The sequence below is a fragment of the Lonchura striata genome, chromosome 5 (assembly GCF_050655825.1).
Source record: "Lonchura striata isolate lonStrDom1 chromosome 5, ASM5065582v1, whole genome shotgun sequence".
Taxonomy (NCBI): Eukaryota; Metazoa; Chordata; class Aves; order Passeriformes; family Estrildidae; genus Lonchura; species Lonchura striata.
In genome coordinates this window covers 23,023,307-23,043,003 of record NC_140707.1, presented here as the reverse complement: position 1 = coordinate 23,043,003, position 19,697 = coordinate 23,023,307, and the positions used below count along the sequence as shown (strand labels likewise).

Genomic DNA, 19,697 nt, shown 5'->3' with positions numbered 1-19,697 from the left:
ATTGTCTGGATGTAAACCTAGATCACAGCTGGATGTGATCATCAAAATAGTGAAGCGTGTAATGGTTGGTGGAAGGTGTAATGCAAGGTGGAAGGGAAAAAAACCCAGTACTATTAGACAAATTAAAGAATCATCATTTACATAAATACTTGCTCAGACTTCAGTTCTGTGAAAAATAATAATTCTAAATCCTGGTAAATACTGCAGCTCAGTCTGTCAAGGGTCAAACACACTTGTTTTTTTCCCTTCACTCGGATTGCTGCTGGGATCAGAATCAGCAGATTACAGAGTTGCTGTCAGCTGTTCTGCCTGAGGGAGGGCTTTCCTCGTGAAGAGATGAGGGGCTGCACTTGAAAACATGAGGCAAGTGGAGAGATGAACACCTGTAACAATCATTTCTCTAATTCTGACTGAAAATCAGCCTGACCATCAGCTCTTGGTGCACTTTTTTTAAGTCTCACTTGATGACAGAAGCCTAATTATTCTTCCTATTGACAACTCCTATGAGTAAAACGAAAGTTAATTCCAGGATGCAATCAGCAAATAGCAGCAGATCCAAGATGGAGAGTGAAACACTGCCCTTAATTTGTGATGTCAAGCCCTTTATGGCCTCAGCCATGAGCCAGTTAATCAGAGGTATCATCTTGGGTAGCACAGCAGCTTCTGCTTGCAATCAAAGCTGCTCTCATGCCAAGGTACAGCTCCACATGAGCTGCAGCTGAAGACAGAGTGCCTCTGTGCACAGCAGGGGTGGGGGAGCAGGTAGCAGAATTGTCCCATATTTTATTGGCAAATAATGATTTCATCAGGTCAGAGGACAAATTGTAGCTCAAGGTGAAGGTGACATCATGCTACTTTTGAAGATGAAAGGAAATTGATCTGATTTTGACTTTGTACCTGGTCTTCTTAACAGCATCTCACCATGATGCCTGGGACTAAGAATATGTAGATTCTCACTGGGCATAAATCTTGTACTAGGGCTCACTATTGATATTCAGACAAACTCTCTGTCTTTTCAATAACTTCATCTGTGGTCCTGTTGTGATAGTTATCTACAGCCTTTTTTTTTTTTTTTAAGAAATTATTAACAATTAAAAGCCTCATAACAAGGGTCTTACAATAACAGACACAGTTCTAATTCAATTAATAATCTTTGTATGTTCTAATGTCCACACTCGAGAAAAGGGAAGAATAAAGCAAACTTTTCTATTGCTAACATAATTTTATCATTTGCTGAATCTTTACATGGAATACAAGAGAGATCTTTTTCCTAACAAAAAAGAGAGAGATCAGAGACTGATGTCCAAATTTATAGTGGCAAAAAGCTAATCTGGGATCAAAACTGTTAATAAACCATATCAAAGACAGTTTTAATCACATGAGGACTTCTAATTAAATTAAATTTTCACAGGGAGTGTCTTTGACCTGTTTGTTCAAATTTAAGACCAGTGACTGAAATCTCACTGTAGAGATTCCAGGATTGGGAAGCTTTGGGATTCCCCTCTGGCCACCTCTGATTCTAATTGTATTCCTCATGCAAAAACATCAGAGGGAGATCTCCAGGTTCTTGTCCTCAGCACTACCCAGTTTGGATACACTTTGAGGTATGGTAGTGCACTGAAAGCCAGACTGAAAAGGAGATTCTGTGAAGGGGAAGGTAAACTACTGTAACCTTAAGTCTGCTGCACACAGTAATTTCTTGGAGTAAAAATATGTACTTGGCTCCATTTCCCAAAAGGTTCTCAGAAAACCCAGTATTTCCTCATCCTATAAGTTTGCCCTCACCCCATGCCTCATAATGTTTTAAACATACAGCAAGCTTCAGCTATGTAGAAGAACCTTTTTGAATTTGTACACCTCAGAGAAAAAGATACATTTGATTTATTAAAAAAATATGGATATTGATCTAGTACCGATATCCAACTGTGACGGACAAAAGCTCTCTAACAGTTTAAAGTTAGAAAGTGTATGTTTATTCGATGCCGGGCAGCGTGTGGGATAGCTCCCAAATACACACTGAACCTTCCAGGTGATTACAGAGTCTTTTTATCCATACAAGTATTGAATACCCAAAATACAAATACATATTCATAATTTTGGTACATCCCATTCCCCGCTTCGTATGCTAATCACTCTAAAAGCTATTCAGCATGCGTGGTTTGTTCCTTGAAATGGGTCAGTGTCCCTTTCATGAGGAGGGTTCCCAAAATGAGGAAGTAAATGAAGTCTTCCTCATTCTGACCTTTCTACCTTTTCAATGCAAATATGACAAAGGAACTCTTGGTAGAAATCCCATTCCTTGTCTTCAATTGGTTTCAGAACAGAAGAGCCCCACAATTGTCTTATGTTCCTAAAAGCTATTTGTCAGTTTCTATATTCTTCATTATAAACCCAGCTAACTAAACATTGTGCTGACAAGCAATCAATTATTAGTTAACTACTAACTCCTAACTTCATTAAGGCCTACTCATTTATTATTATTATTTTAATTAACTCTAGTAAGGCTAATTTATAACTAAAATTTTAGCTCCTCTAAAATCTCTAAATTCCTTAAAGTTTATGTTTCACATTCACATAAATAGATTCAATTTCACTTCAAGAAATTTACCGTGTAAATACCGGCAAGATCCTCGAGATTTTTATTGTTTTAGACAACTAAATCTAAATTTGAGAGTCTCAGATTTAACAGAGCTCTTAAGCAGAGTCCTCAGCAGGTGTAAACCAGCCTTGCTTCACTAATCTCAGCAAAGGCACTGAAACTTGGCTTTAGGGACAGAAAGCCTAAAGCAGAGTGAGCCATCAGCTGAGGAGCTCCAGCTCCTCTGGAGAGTGACTGGCATGATGTTTGTACAGCAGCCAGCATGCCCAGCCTGTGACCTTGGCTAGGATCCCCACATTAGAAATAAAAATTATCTTAGGAGACGCTGGAAATAACATTATTCTGCTTCAGGTTAGGCATAATTTAACCTCCTAGAAATGAGTTCAGATATTCAATTCTCAAACATAGGAGCAGGGAGAAGCCAGAGAGAGTCAGGCAAGCACTGCAAAACCTGCTGTAGGTAAAACCTGAGCTCCAGCAGGAGAATCAGAAGAGAGAGGAAAGTGCCAACACACAAAATTCGAGTTGTAAAGCAAACCTCACTCAGTCATTCTCAGTGATAAGCTCAGACAGATGGGGTGCAAGCAGGGGGCCTTGAATGTGCATTCCTGTGTGAATCTGAGGTTTTGTAGGGTGTACCTCGAGGAATACAAAACATGAAGTTTTCTGAGCATGTGAATTAAGAACCTCAGGGAGCAGAAGAAATATTGATTAGACACAGTATGCTGCTCAGTACAGAAAAATACAGGAGATAATCACCAAGGGTGATTTCAAACCTTTCCAACCTGAGACGCCAGGGTAGGACCTGCAGCACCTATTGACAACACTTGGCAGGCTCAGACAATTGTCTCATTCATTTCAAAATAGCTTTACAATATATATGACAAGAGTAGAAAGGGTAAAACACCTTCATCTTGACCAAGTGCAAGACAGGTCCTGCAGGATTCTTTTTGATAGAATCAGGCTGATTCTCAGTTTATAAAAACACTGGAAGACCTACAAGATTTTATCTTTGTTTTGAAATGAGCAAGGGATGTCTGGCTTCTAGTAAGGAGGAAAGCTTTCTTTTATTAATTTTTCTAAAGCAAAAACTACATTACAAACAAAAATCTTAAATAGAATTTTAAAGAATTAGTCCAGATGAAATTTTTCTAATATTAATTTATTTTTTCTTTCCCTCCAGAAACTCTGAGGAGAAGTTTTCTAGTGACTAACCTCAAGTTTGACAGATTTTTAATAGCATGTGACTGTCAGGCCATTTCACATTTTTGTATTCCAAAGTAGGTTTCTTGGACAGGAAAAGAAGAATGAGAGTGTGATGGAAACCTGAAGAAAGAGAGTAGAGGTTGATGAAGGGCTGAACAGAGGAAAAAAAAGCAAATACTCAATTTTTATCTTAAAACTATTTTTCAATAGTATCAAACCAATATTTTTTAGGTTTTTTTCATTTTTGCATTATTCAGGAATAAGTAGACACAAAAACTGGCTGGGAATTGTATGTATAAAAAACTTCACTTTAAAATGGTTCATAAGAAGTCACAAGCATGTGAAAACAGAAGTTTGGCAGGGTAGCCTAGAAAGCCTCAACAACTGTGATCATTTACCAGAAAAGCTGAAATAACAGACTTAGTTCCATGCAGTCCATATAAACCCCACAAAAATCTGGATCTCTTTGAAAGAATAATCATCATAAATATGAACATTTAACAAAAATGTTCTTCCTTGTCTCGGTGGTTACTGTAGAAGTCAGTGTAAAATTAAGGTTTCTAAATTAATTTTAAGAGCTTCAGGGAAAGAAAACAAGAGGACAAGCCAGCAATACAGCCACATGGCTCTCCAAGATCCACACCAATAGGAAATCAGAGTCAACTTTCAAGCAGAATCCTACAGAGATTTCTAACAATTACTGAACAATCACTGAGTGCCCAACCTACCCTCAAAATTTGAATTAGATATGCCAAAAACTCAGAGAGAATTCCAGGCATCCATATCTCCTCCCTTATGAATCAATAGAGCCTTCATGAATCCAACCCTGTGAGATGGCAAGGATCTGAGCATTCAACATTATTACTGTACTGTAGTTCATTTAATGCTGCAACTATAGTTCATTTAATGCTGTGCTGGCTTCTCTTGCATTTTCCTCATATAAAAGTTAAGTATCCACTACAAAAATGAATCATCTAAACTCCAGGTAAAAGCTATCACAGTATGAAAGTAGAGATCATGCTGTGAAAATGATATCAAATGTTATATAAAAAGAGCTATCCTATTGAAAGTGTTTGTGGTTTGTAGTTTACCTCCTGTTAGCAGTTCTCTCTGTATTGATTTCAAAAACCTGTTCAGAAAGCTAAATTCAGAATTTTTATAAAAGTATTTGAAGAGTACAGCCCGTTAACATCTTTTCATAAGTGAAGAAGCAATATATATTAAGCACATGTACACTCAAATTATAAGAACATTAGGGTTGCAAAGCAAAGCAGTCAAAAGTTTCAGGCGCCATAATTCAGATCCTCTAGAGTACCTTAATTCAGCCCCCACCCTACACATGTCCATGATGACAGTGTCTGACTGCACAGCTCTTCCCCAGATGACCTTAAACCATCCATACCAAACCTACACTTTGCATTTGTCCTCATCAGTAAAAGAAGACTCCCTGCATATCCCTTCTTCAGCCAGAGACCAGGAGAAAAAGAGAGAAATAAGGCACAGAACTAAAATAATGAATGGCCACTGGGCTGGCTCTCTGCAGTTCTGCCCTAGCAGATTACAGCTTGTCTCCAGCACTGGAGGCAAGCTCACTTTCCCACAGCATCCAGCATTTGTGTGTCCTGAGAAAGAGCTCCATGTCCCAGGAGACTCTGTGCCCATCAGCTGCATTCTGCAGGCAGGAGCAGCCTGGTTGAACACATGGCATGACCCACACCATGGACAGCCAGGAGAACATCAGCCCTGCCACACCACACTCAGCCACCCTCCACGCTTCACTCAGCCACCCTGCATCCCCTCTTGCACACGGGAGAGCAGAGAGCCTTACCACACATCTGGGAGCGAGTGCATTTCGAAAATAAACGCTCTTGTTTTCAAAACAGACAGCAATGGAAAAGCCACAAGGAAATCAGGGATTCCTTGGTCTCGAGCAGTCTGCAGAAAGGCAGGCCTGGGATTGCCCATGCAACAGAGAGAATAAAACAACTTAAAGCTGCACTCATTCAGCAATCACCTTCTACTTAGTGCACAGAGCAATGCAGGGGTCCATGGGAAAAGCAGTGTGTGACCATGTAATTAGAGACAGTATCAAAATGTATACACACAAGGGGGCCCAATTAAGGCTTCACGGACAGCATTATTCTTTTTCCTTTTTTTTTTTTTTATATAATGCTTGGTTTTATTGCAACATTTGTGGATTTGTACCCTTTTATCTATAATTTCATAGGTTGCTTTAAAAAAAATACAGAAAAGAGAGAAAAGAAAGCCTAAAAAAAAGTCTATTGTATGGAATGGCAGTGATACTGAAATACAGGGCTGGCACTTCATGGTCCACAGCAGAGGCTTTGGCCACGTGAGTGGAAGGAGCAATGGTGGAGTGCACGTGGAGCAGGCTGAAGGGAGGCTGGGCTGGGGTGCATGCAGCTTTCCCAGGCAATTCTGCAGCACAGGGCCCCGTGCATCTTGGCTGTGCCTCTCAGGTCTAGCTTTGGTGGCTTTCTGCTGCATCCCACTGCAAAGACTTTTCTCTCATGTTCTTCCCCCCCACTCACAGTCCTTGCCTTGCACCAATATTTTTGCAAATGCAACCCCTAAATTCCTCCAGTCCCAGTTTCCCATTCTAATCTTTCTGTTTAGTGCTGTATTCTACAGCTTGTTCAGGTTCACCCTGGAAGTATATATTCCTCTTCTTATGCCTATTTATTAGTCCCAGCCTTTCTCCTATGCACTACCCTCAGATTTTCAATCCTATCTCTTTTCTTTCTGCCTCCTATCCCAACCTATGTCCACACTCCTCCAATTTTTCTGCCATCTCTTATGCCAGTGGCAGCATCCCTGCTTCTACATGAGTTCTTTCTTGCTCCCTTTAAGGTCCCATCCTAGCAAGTCCTCTCACAGCTCCTTAGCTCAGGAGGTTTTCTCCACCTCGATCTGAGCAGCTGTAAAAAGAGAACCTCAAAAGCCCAGGAGCATCTCCTCACTTTCGGCCTTGATGGTCTGCACTGCACTTGGAACCAGGAGCAGAATTCCCCACTTCAGCATCCCCAGCACCAAATGCTGCACTGCTCTGGGTCAGCATATGCTTGAACTTCCAGTGCTTGATGCCACAATATCCTAAAATTTTAGGAAAAGTGATCCCTGACAAGATTTTGCTCAATACCTGCAATATCGTGCTTGGCATGTGCTGTACAGACAGTAATTTCAGGGAATTCCAATATCAAATCTCAACTGATCAAGTGAAAAAACAAATTTTTCAGTGTTTTCCCTAATGGATTTTCACTGGAAGAGCAAAAGATAATGATCCAACAAAACTTTTAGATTGAGACTGAAGAACAGTGTGATGAAGCTGATCAAATGTGTAAGAACACGCAAAATTTACTTTGCCTTCTTTTTATTCTGAAAAGAATAGGATTTTTTTTTTCATTTCAAACAGACAGAAGTGGGCTGAGGCAGGCATCCAAAATAGAAAATTTCAGCACAGACAGTGCTGAAATAAGTTACTCTAAGTAATGTTTTAAAATAGGTCACTTGTGACATTAACTATTATGCTATTACCATCTTTTATGGCACATATAAAGTGGGAGAGAAGAGCTTTTACATGCATTTATAGACTTACAGAAGAAAAAAATCAAGCACCCAAGCAAGAACTTATATTTGACATGATTTAATCCTGGTCTGAGATCCATATGGTTCATCACATCAATAGGCTGCTCAATGCTCAGTATACTAGCTCAAGAGAAGCTGAAGTACCACCTTTGGCTTGCATTGTGAAAAACATTATTTGACTTCTACGTAGTAAAGGCCACTGGATGTTGATACGTGAAATAAATATGCATGAACTGTAACTAGTGAACTAAAATGTAGGTTTCTTCTCTAGACACAATGTGGTCTTTACCAAATAGGAAAGGAAAAAACCATGCAACTAAATACTGGAAAATTTGTATATACCAAATGCATGCCCCAGAGACAGGCACCTTTTTGTTCCCAAGGTCTACCTACAAGAGCTGGATGTGTCTTTTCTCAGTGTATCAATCCTTTCTGCATCTCCCCTACCCAGCAAGGTCCCATAGCTACCCAGGGAAGCTATCTCCTATGAGCCCTCTGCTCCTTTGAGACACTGTGATCCAGACAGCAGCTCCATGGTTACACAGTTGGACCTGGGAATCACTACTCCTTCTTACCTCGCTGCTTCAGCAGGCCACAAGAGAGACAAGTGCTTAATTACAAAGGAGAAAGTTATTAATTTTCACTGCAGTAACTTATAGAGCTGACATAATGCCCAAATATTGCATATATTACATAGCCAGTATTCTGAACATTACCTGGATTAGACAAAGTCATATGCAGAAATGTCTAGAGCACTGGCAGGGTATACACACAAATGCCAAATGCACGCCTACAACTCTTACTCCATTCTCCAAAATAACCCCTTTTTAAAGACAGCTATTATGAGTTTGCCTTGCTTGGAAGAAACAGACATTACTTGAAAGTCCAGTATTTATGTTCACAGCTATGCACTGACAAGCACTTCTCTGCTCCTTCCACACCAAAATATCTCTGTTACTTCAGCTATTTTTACTTTTAGCTTTTGGGTAGTACTTCAAGCTTTAATATAAAGGACAATTGGCACCTCACCTCCTGAAGCCAGGTTTCTCTGCTCCCCTGAAGAATCTGTCCCCCAAAGTATTCTTCAAGCATTCCTAATATCTTCTGAAAATCACATTCCCTAGTAAATAGAGTACACAGGGAGGTCAATTCATCCCCAAAAGCCAGAAATCAAGTGAACAAGGACTCAAAGAGCAGAAAGCCTGCAGAGGAGTCAGTCACTGTTTCCAAGCAGAAAGAGCGTCATCCATGAAGGTGGAAGGCTGCGTGCTGAGCTGCTGTGATTCAGCGCTCCGTACAACCCACAAATTTCCAAAGGAAATCACAGCTACACAAGAACTCGACAAAGAAACATTCACAGACATAAGGCTGGTAACTCAGCTGAGAATCAGCAGGTGTTCTTTCCCACTCTGCAATTAGTGCACTCGTCAGCCTCTGGCATTCCTGCAGCAATCCTGGCCTGTGTGCCTGAAGGATCCAGCAGGATGGAGGGAAGGAGGATGAGCACCACAGCACCAGGTAACAGGTGCTGAGGAAAGCCCTGTGTTATCCCAGTAGCCACTAAGTTTCCTTTACCATACTAAGTAAGTATGGTAAAGGAAACTTTTGGGTTGATTCTTAAAGCACCTCTAATGCTATCAAAAATGTTGTTTAAATTCCCACTAAAAAAGAGGAAAATGGGAAGTATCAAAGTAATAGCTCTGGTTGTCCAATTCTATGATGGAATATCCTCAGTGTCTTGATCTACTTGATAAATAGTTGAATGATTTTTCTCTTATAAGGAGTCCACTTGTTTCCCAATCTCATGTCCAGTAATTGAGTTGTGTTGTGCCTCACAATGTCCCTACAAGTGCATGGCCAGGATTATCCCTGTCACAAGACCTTGACTATAGCTGAACCTCTGGAGGAGAAGTCTCTGGGAAGCAGTTGGGATTGTTGGCTGGAATGTCAGGAGATGGAACGTTAATTCAAACTGTGGAGTCACTGCTTAGCCACTGATGTGCTGAAAATGTCACAATGCTTTCTGATCAGAAGTAGGAACTGCTACATCCAGGGGGATAGAGCGAGTTTTTCCCTGGCTGCCACTGTGAAATAATTGAATGGAGCTTCAAAGGAATCCCTTTTGTTCATCTAATCCATTTTGTTTCAAGATAATAAAAGGAGAGCCAGTATCAATATACTACACACAGTGATATCACACAGACTTCTCTCTGTCACTCTCAATGCCTAAAACACTGTCATCCAAGCCCAGAGTCAAGGAGAGAGTTCTACCATGGCTAAACATCAGTTCTGCTAATGCCAGGGTAAAACTACCTAAATCCAGGTGCTGTGAGAGTGGGCTCTCAGTTTCTCTAGCAGCAGCAGCATGGAGATGCCTTCACCTTGCTCCCCACACAGCCAGGGGACAGCAATTACTGTGCACACAATACATTCAACAAAGATTTTTTTGTCATGTCCTCTAATAGAAGGTTGCATTTTAGAGCTATCTTGAAAACTCCACTTTTACAGAAAATATTATCTATCCCATGCTATTTCTCGGATTTGGAATTTGCTTTCTCCATAATCTGTGATCTAATGTAGGTGTTCCACATTGCTACAAGATGTTTGATGCTTTTGTCTGAACATCAAACAACTAGGAAACTTGGAGCTGTTGCCTCCATCCCCACAGCCATCATTGACATCATGAAAGTCACCCACCACTCTCTTACCACAGCCACAAGGTCTGTATGTAGAGCATCCTTAATGATGCCCTCAGCACCAGAGCAGACCCCAGCTCTTGCACAGAATACAGCAAAGACCTCAAAGAAAGCCAATAGCCTCTTGTATTTACAGAGAAGTGGGTTTTAAAGGAATTGCATTTATCTAATGTAGGGGATGCAGTACATGGGGTGAAGCTGGAATTCATGCATGGTGAGGACATTTAGAAACACCTCATTGAGGTACATTGAAAGGAAGGAGCAATAAGCAGAGTCACACATGGGCCTAGTCCAAAGCACAGCGAAATCAGCAAGTGCTCTAAATTCATTGCACAGTTGAGACAACATCAGGGATGGTGGTCATGACCTCTTCTCAGCAATGAGCTGAAAAGATATCTCCTTCTATCACAGTCAGTAGAAAGATGAGCCTGACTCAGCATTAAGGGTCAAATTAAGGTAGACAATTCCATCAGAAACTCAGATGGAATCTTTTGAGATTTCCATATGCACTAGCCCATGACAAAGGACTCAAGTCAGTTAGCCAAAGAGCTTCTACAGCACAAGTCAAAGGACAGAAATGCAAAATACGTGACCTCTCCTTATTCCCATTTAGGGTGGGAACATGAAGGGAGTTCACTACATACTATGCTGAACATATTTCCAAAGTTTGGGGCTGGACTTGACTGTAATGCACAAAGATGCTTTCCTGCTATAATGCAGTGCTCCAAAAATACCATAATATTTATAAAAGCCCTAACTAGAACCACTGGATAGTTCACTAAAACTATTATTTCTTCAAAGCTATTGCAGCACAAACTTCTACTGATTAATTGCACAGATCAAGACTTTTGACTTTTAAGATCTTTCCCGAACGCTGCCCTGCAGGACCACCATCAGTTCCATGAGACATTAGCAATTTGGTTCCTGAAAGATGGGGAAGTTAAAAGCTTCTTTCATCAAGATCGGTTAAAATTAAGCCATGTGGTTCCCAAGCATTAAAAATAAATAAATAAATAAGAATATATTTCTCTATAGAGCTTTGTAATCTTTTCAAATACTAGAAGGTCACTTGTGTTTTCAAGGCCGTTTAGCAAGGTCAGGTTGTAATGAGCTGCAACTACTTTATTTGTGATTTGTGGCTCTGAGGGATTAATTGTCCCCACTCTGTCTCATCCAGAATCTAAGGCCGAATTGTCAAAATGATCCATGGCTTTCGTCCCCAGGCCCATGGTTTCATTATTAAGGTGCGTTCTAATCGATAGTAGCATTTTTAACATTTTGCCCCTTACGTTTTATCAATCCTTATTATCTAATGACCAATACTGAACTGGCACAAGGTTTTTCAGAAAAACACTGACAGATTACAACAGGCAGTCACATGCATTTGTAATTAGGCTTCATTACCATTATAAGTGCTGAATGGGAGCAGAATAGAAAGGCAGGAGGAATGCACCCAGTTCACAGAATGGGTCCCATTTCTTAGAGTCCCTGCATGAGTCTGTCTTAATTTATTAATAAATAAAAAATAACGCCAACAACAAAGAACAAACATTTGGGATCTTTTTCAGGTTAACGTGTTCAATTTATTCCACATCACTGGCCTAAGTGACATCAGAAGCTTGGAGAACTAGCCAGCCATCTAGAAAATTATGAAGTTCTGTTTTGACAGACAAAATATCCACTGCAAAACAAAGCAAGTCTGTTACATTTCACATTCTCAAATTTGATTATTTGAATTACTTTGATTCTTTGTCTCAGTTTAATCTGTTCTCACACTGATGAAGCAAATAAGAATGTTAATTTTCTTCTCCTCTGCTGGAAACCAGAACTATGACAGATAATGCTGCAACTCCTTATCCAAAATTACGACTGGTTTAGAAAGAAAGCTGAGGGGACAGATTCTCAAATGGCATAAGCTGGCCTAGTTCCACTGATGTCAATGGAAATACACTCATTTACGTGTCCTGAACATCTGGTCCAATAGTGATCATTAACGGAATATTGCCCAAGAGCAACATTTTCCGAGCTACAGAAAAGCTGAAATAGTTATTTTGAATTCCATAGCACTCATTCTCCCTCCTTTTCTGTAAGAGAGTCCTGGACTGTCTAATGAAATGGCATGCTCTGACCTCCTGGCTTTCTTATTCAGGGAACGTGGCCTCCTTCGCAACCTGACCTTGTCAGAGCAAGCAGCTTCCATCTCTGGACAGATGTAAAACTGCAGGCTACACACAAACACATACAAAAGTTCCATTAGGAACAAAAATGGGGTACTTGGCATTTCACTGACAAACACAGAGCATGCAGTGATTTAGAACTTCAGCTAAATATGGCATCACTTTAAAAAAAAATTTAAAAATTTATGTTCCAAACACAGTCTGAACAACATACTAGTTTGTAAATTTTGAAAATATAAAATTATTGCTGACTTCAGTAAGCCTAGAATATTATTTCTAAAGTCTTCAAAGTTGGTATTTTTGTGAGATTCTGGTCTGTTTGCTTTCTGATCCATATGCTTTCTAACCCTTATGATAGTTTTGGAGCCAATTATTCTAATTTCTTTCTCCAAAGAACTTTTAGAGGTGGTTGGAAAGAAAAACTCTTAAGCAAACAGTCCACACACACTGAAAATAGACAAATGGCTGTCATGACTCCTTGCCTTCACAAACTAGAAATATTCTTAACCTCTTATGTAACCTAAGGAAGTTTTTCTGCTTTGTAGAAAAGGCCACAGAGCCATTTCAGTGCTAAGACTATCTACATCCCACCACCTCAGCTGGGTGCTGAGGTGCCAGGGCCTCTCCAAGGACACTGAAAGTTCTAGAACTTACACTGTGCTTATGGATAAGGGAATTGATCCTTCCTTATTACAAACAGCAAAGGTGGTAAAGTGCTCTATCCAGCCCTAGATTATATTTGGCAGTTAGCAGTTAGAGGTCATTAAATGTCTAAAACTTCTATTTTGAAAGGATTTACTGCTCTTCCCAGCCAACACCTGGCTTCTGTTCTGTATTGACACTGTTTTCCTATTTCCATCTCTCTAATTATATTTCTATTATATTACAGCTATTGAGTGCTTTATTTAAGATCACGGAAAACTCCAGAAAAATCCTGCAGTTTCTGCAGCAGCAAACTTACACAGAAATTACACAATGACATTCAAGAAAAATGTTTCAATAAATCGAATTTGCATTCAAAATTTTTCCTGTAAAACCAAAGACAAATCCAACGAGATGGGGAGAATGATATAAAGAAAGTAAAACCAAGGTAAGTCATGTTTCAAGTAAAGCAAAATATGTTTGGTAAGTTTATAATACTAGAAACCCTTCACACTTCATTCTCTTTATAAGGGACTGCTGTCCAGAAAAGCTCTATCAATTAGAGCTGGCAATGGGAGTTTTGGAGACCACTTTGGTTAAAGATAACCACATGTACTGACTAAAATATCTCTCTTCCACAGAGATTATTTGCTAAGCATGGAGATAATGATCTATCTCAGTACCTATGCAGTAAGGTAATATTTGTTTTTGTACAGCACCTCAGCCTCCCAGGTTTGGACCCACATGGATGACCTTGCATTTCCAAGACTTCCATGCTACTACCAAAGGAGACAAATGAGAACAAGCATTTTTTTCTCCTGAAGTAAAACACTTATGCCAATATACTCCCAGAGAAAATTATGAGACTTAGAAAGAAGCCTACTATCATTTGAATACTGCATTGACTAGAACAACCAAGACAAACAGCTACACGTCCCCCCATTTCACTTCTTGTTTCTTCAGGAAAATTTGCAGTGTGTTTGCACGAATCACTGCCTGTTAGTCATAACAGTATTTGAACTCAACAAGGAAAGGGTAATTAGGCCAGCAGCCATATCATATCCAACTTTTTCAGGGTAACCTTGTCAAGTCTGAGAATTCCATTTCTACACACAGAATACTCTTACTTCTAAATAAGAAGGTATATCCTATGGGAAATTTATGGGGAAAAAAACCTCACATCCAGTCACTGAATCAACACAGAATTTTTTCCAATTCTTTTATCACCAGAACATTGGGATAAAAGCCCCAAAAAAGGTAGAACTTTCTGGTAAATCCAATAGAGATGAGTATTCTCAAAATGATGACTATTCTAACTCCTGGAGGGTCCACAGCAAAGAAATATCTGCCTAGTGATACAGATTTTTAATGGGCTAATCATGTCATCAGTCTTGCGAGGGCAAAAATTATCATGCCCTTGAATTAACTGAGCTTCTGAAAGAGTTACTCAAACCATCCTTTTGACAACCTGAGAAATTTCACTGGATATCAGGCCTTGAAACAGCTCTTAAACCCCATGCAAATAGTTATTATTTTCAAAGTATAACAACATCACAATTCTTCTGAAATTGAACTCAGGAAGAAATTCTGTAAAACTCAAAATATAGACTATTTTGAGTGATTATGGCAGTCCTGGGAGAAGGCCATCAAGACTGCCACTGTGATGAAAATCAGTGTAGCTAAGATGCTCTACTATATGTTTTCATATAAATATTTTTCAAGTAAATAAAGTTAAACTCCAAGTGAACTGAGCCAAAACCAGGATTTAAAATTACTTTCCAGCCATCTCAATATAGGAAAGACAACCCCTGATTTTAGTGAAGGTGAAATTATTTTCTCTACCTCTGAAAGAATTATCCCACTCCCTCAATTTCACTTGCATTCAAAGCAATGTTCCTATTTCAACAGTTTTCCCTGCCTCCAGATTGCAAATGGTGACAAGTACAGAAGTACAGGTAAATTTGCCCTTTCCCAGCATTAATGTGCTCATTTCTACTCAGTTTTCTTCATCTTTCTGAGGAAGGATTTCCCCCATTAATTAGAAAGGCCTTGCATGATAAGGAACAGATCTATTTCAGCTCGTTTGCCATGTGGTCAAAAGGTGCCTTATAGCAGCAGTGTTATCACATACCTGTATTAAAGTCAAGCTTTTATCCATTCTCTTTTACACAGAAGAGAATTAATTCCATTCTAGTTCTCTTTGTGGCTCTACTCATTTTCATTGAAGAGAGATTACAGGACTGAGGAACAGTCTTCAAAGATTTTTGAATGGGTAATTGAAAAGGGCTAAATGAAAAGTAAATGTAGGTGAAGCAGCCCCTAAGTTGTACACACGAGATTGATTAGCAGCGTGCACACAACTACCAGCACGATGCTCAGAACTACCTCATCTCTGAGCTGTCTGAAGAGCAATGCAGAGTATTATACAACATGCTTGGCTAAATTTAAATTTACAAAGCTTCGTTGATGTCTGTGTAGAGATCCTACCACTATTAATGAAGGCAATGCATAATTTCAGTTTGAAGTATGCAGCCTGCGTCCTATGCACTTTCCTCTCATTTTCCTGGTAAATTACAAGCAGCTAAACTCATATAGAGCATTGGACATGGTAGGTGGTATTGGGAAATATTTAAATAAGAAAGAACTTTGCAGATATATGAGCAAGAGAAGATGCAAGAAGTTGTAGAAGTTTAAGCTTCCTCTATCTCTCAGATTTTTTATTTTTTTTTACTCACTTGGTACATTCAAGATTTGGAACAATCTATGTCCTATTTTTAGTATTTGTCAAGACATGAAAAAACCCCAATAAAAAACAAATAACAGTAGGTTACAAGTGTGTTGAATTATTGAGCTACTTTACCCCATCTGTGACTGTCAGAAAATTCAGAACACTCTGTGACTGAAAACATCAGCTCAGCTATAAATTCACTGAACCACTATGACCTCAAGCACAAAGTTCTAATTATTATATGTTTGTCAGGTTCTCTGAACAACAGAAAATAAAAGTCGTAAATACTATTGGGACTTTTTGCACCCTCACACTTCTGGGGATTTCTGGAAGAAGCAAAAAAGCCCTTGTGCTCCTGTTATGTTCCAACTGGTTTGTATTTACAGGAGTTCAGCAAGAAAAGTATCCTGTGACCTAAAAGGCTGAACATATTCTATCACAACAGAGCTAAGGGCAATTCCCTTTTAAGCAAGGGTCTTCTGAGCAATCTTGTTTTTCTATTTTGTAAACTACACAAAACCACATTTTTTCTCTAAATAATTTTATATTATATCCTTCCTGCTAGCTCTGTTAATAGCAAATGCTGTATAAAACAGCACCACCGTTCATGCCCATATCCTTCTCAATTTTTTTTTTTATTTTAAGAAGGAAAGGATTTTGATTACAAATATAGCTAATCTTCAGTCTCACAGGAAAGGATTTTGATTACAAATGTAGCTGATCTTCAATCTCCCAAAACCAGCATGCTTACCAGCCTTTAAAAAAGGGTCTACCCAGTTCCTCTATGGTGACTGGATTAACAGGGTAGCCACCCTCTATCTACACTCAGCAACACTACAAATGGGGAAGGCAAATGAGACAAAAAAAATAATAAGACAGCCATTGCCTTTTGAGAAAATCCCACAGCAACTTTTACCACCCAACAGAATAAAATATCCCTTCATTTTTAGGATTCCACAGGGAAAAAAAATAAACACACACTCCCAGATTTACATATTTTTTTACACAAGTAAAATAAAATTACCTATTCCCAATGAAACTAAAAAGTAAACAAACCTCAAAAATTATCATTGGGATCACTGATCTTGAGGAACCTCAGAATTTCTTAGCCAGACCTTCTCAATTCCCCCCAGAAACAGTCCCACTGGAGCAGCCCGGGAAGGTGTTATTCACACTAGTACAGCTGGCAGAGCCTGTCCTGGTTACCACACGGTGAGATTCATCTAACCCAGCTTCAGACACTGAAAGGTTGCACATTTAATTCCGAGTTTGTCGCTGTAGGCTCTCCTACAGTCAATGGAGAGAAACAGGCATCTCCAGGGGGCAAGCTGCCTGACCTGTCTATTTTAGGCTGAGATGAATCACTCTCTGAAGGTGCCCATTTTTCCTCAATTGACTGTAAAGTGAATCTAGGGTGACTTCCCCAGCCTTTGATATCTACATTGCTGATATCTTGGTGGAGACATCTGAATTTCACCCAAAATTTCCAGACCCAAAGCCAGCATCACTGACAAATTAGCAGTGTTATGTATCTATTTCCTGAAATGAAAATTTTCACAACAAACTCCTGGATTATATTTCAGTTGACTTTCACAATCCTGTCCCTTACAGAAACAACACCTTTGTTTTAATCAGTCATAGTTTCAAGACGGTAAGTTCACACAATAAAAACATTTTAAAAGCAAAAAATGAGTTTGGCTTTGCTGAAGCAGTAACTCTTGGGTTTCTTGTGTCCTACTCAGAGCTGACTTACACCAGATAGCTGTTCTGAATCCATCAGTAAAGCACTTTCATCCCAAACACATTTGTTATTATAAACCAAAATCCAATAAGCATCTTTAACCAGTAACCACATTTTCCTGCTGAAGTTTGATATGGTATTTCAGTTTTTAGTTTTAAGACACTGTAACAACAAATAAAGTACTGGAAAATATTGAAGGAAAGAGAAACTTCTCCATACATCTCCATTTCATAATGGAGCTCTTCCCATCTATGCATTTTTCCCATGGGATAATTCAGGGAGGTCCTCTCAATTATTTTTGAGCAGATGATCCATCACAGCAATAATCACCTTTAGCACTGTACTCACAGGTCTACTCCATACCTAAGGGCTCAAAGATACCCCCAGATAAAGTCTAAGCCATGATCTATCAGCATTTAACTTAGATGACTAAGCATTTAACATAGTCCTGTATGTTTTTCCTTTAATGACAAATTCTTATCATGTCTTTCTCCACTGGTATATTCTCAGTTCTGAATGAGCAACATCATTTCTGCAACACAAAAAACCAAAATTGTCCTATAAGTATTACATTACCACCTTGTTTTTGTATGTTTTGGGTGTTTTTTTCTTGTTTTTTAAAAATGCTGTAGCTCATAAACTGTTGAAATTATAGTTAAAAGTATACATGAGAAAAACAAAAGGGAAAGTAAGATGAAATAGATGAAATTCCTTTTTACTATTAATGAAAACTCCTTTCTAATCCTGTTTATTCTTAATATATCACAACTATTATCACTAGATAAAATAAGTTTTGGCGCACAACCAGCTAAAATCATCAAAAAAATTAATCAGTTTCATTCAACTCTATCCAGTTATTTCAGTGTCCCTAACCCACAGGATCACTGCACTGTGTTGCTGCAGTGCAATCTATTTGCTCCAAAGTGTGCCTGCAGCAGTCACTCAGGTTATTAGGGATGTGATTACTGATCTTCCTGCAGCTGCCCCGTGGCAGAGTCTCCTCTCCTGCTCATGCAAAAGCAGAAGCCAGGCCCCAGCGTGGCCAGGCTGGGAATAGCGCTGGCTCCAGATGCCCAACTCACACAGGAATTGTCATCTTCCAATTCCTACCCACTTCCTGAATTTCAGCAAATTTAAACACTGATGCTCGTAAGTACCTGCAATCAGATGCTACACTCAGCAGTTCTTTTAGGGAAGCAGTTTGCTTTTTTTTTTTTTTTTTTTTTTTCTGCATGATTCACAACAGTTCCACAAATAAATAAAGCATGGGTTTAACTAAAGCCTGATCTCAAAAGGGAATAGCAGAGGGTCTTTCTCAACAACAGATACACTGAATATTCTATAGACAGATCTAAACCATAAATCACTAAATTTATTTCCCATGCAATATTTTATTGAGCTGGCTGCAGAGGGGAATCACTGCCACTAGGAGGCCAGTTAGGATAAAAATAAACTCTTAATTTACCTGGATATCAAAAACATCACCTGTTATACAGAAGGCAGCACCATCCAGCACTGCTCCTCCCTGTGGAGCAGGCACAGCAGCAATTTATGCAGTGGTACCTGCACTAACTCTGAGCAGCAGGCTCCGGCCAGGCTCAAAAGAAGTTAGGTGTTGTATTGTCTGTTTTGTGGATTCTGTCAAATCTGTGTTTTTTTAACAGACCCATGGGCCACATTCAACATATGCAAAACTTCAGATGACCAAGCCTGAAAGGACTCCTGGTCACAGCTGAAGAACCCATATGTGAAGTCTTAAAATTGTGTGACATCTCATAGTTCTTGGAAAGACCCTTAAATACAAAGTTTGATTCCTCACTGTGTCTTAAAGAGCCATCCTGATTTGCGGAGTCCAAATCTGGATGAGACAACAGGAATATAGACAGAAGCTGACAGATTTTCCCAAGTGAGGGCCCTAGGGACTAAGTTTGCCAGGGGTCAACACAAGCAGATGACAGTGGCAAGGTTGGACCTGTACAGCCCACAACAATCCATGTAAGAAAGGAAGTGTATACTGATTAATATTACCTAATTTAATAACCAAACAAATGTATTTGGGCTGCATTATATACAGGAAAAAAAAAAAAAGACTGTTTCTAGAGGATGGGGACAAGGTGCAAGAATTGCTTTTCAAATGCAGTAAAAATAGTCATAATTCTGCCATTATGCCAAGACCTTTCACTGCAGGACAAGTTTTTATTACCCAGATATAGACTCCTGAGAAAATAGATTTATAGGGGGCACAATGACACTAATCAGAAATCCTTATGAGCGTCCACAGAGCACAACCTACAGGCATTGA

General features: G+C 39.3%; 1 long non-coding RNA gene across 1 annotated transcript in view; it reads right to left on the bottom strand.

Moving 5' to 3' along the window:
• The window catches only part of LOC146767299 (uncharacterized), a 149,907-nt gene extending 140,963 nt beyond the window's left edge, over nt 1-8,944 (bottom strand). The window contains exon 1 of the long non-coding RNA XR_014955952.1: nt 8,441-8,944. This is a non-coding gene — a long non-coding RNA (uncharacterized LOC146767299). The remainder of the gene's footprint in view (nt 1-8,440) is intronic.
• Nucleotides 8,945-19,697: the final 10,753 nt, after the last annotated feature.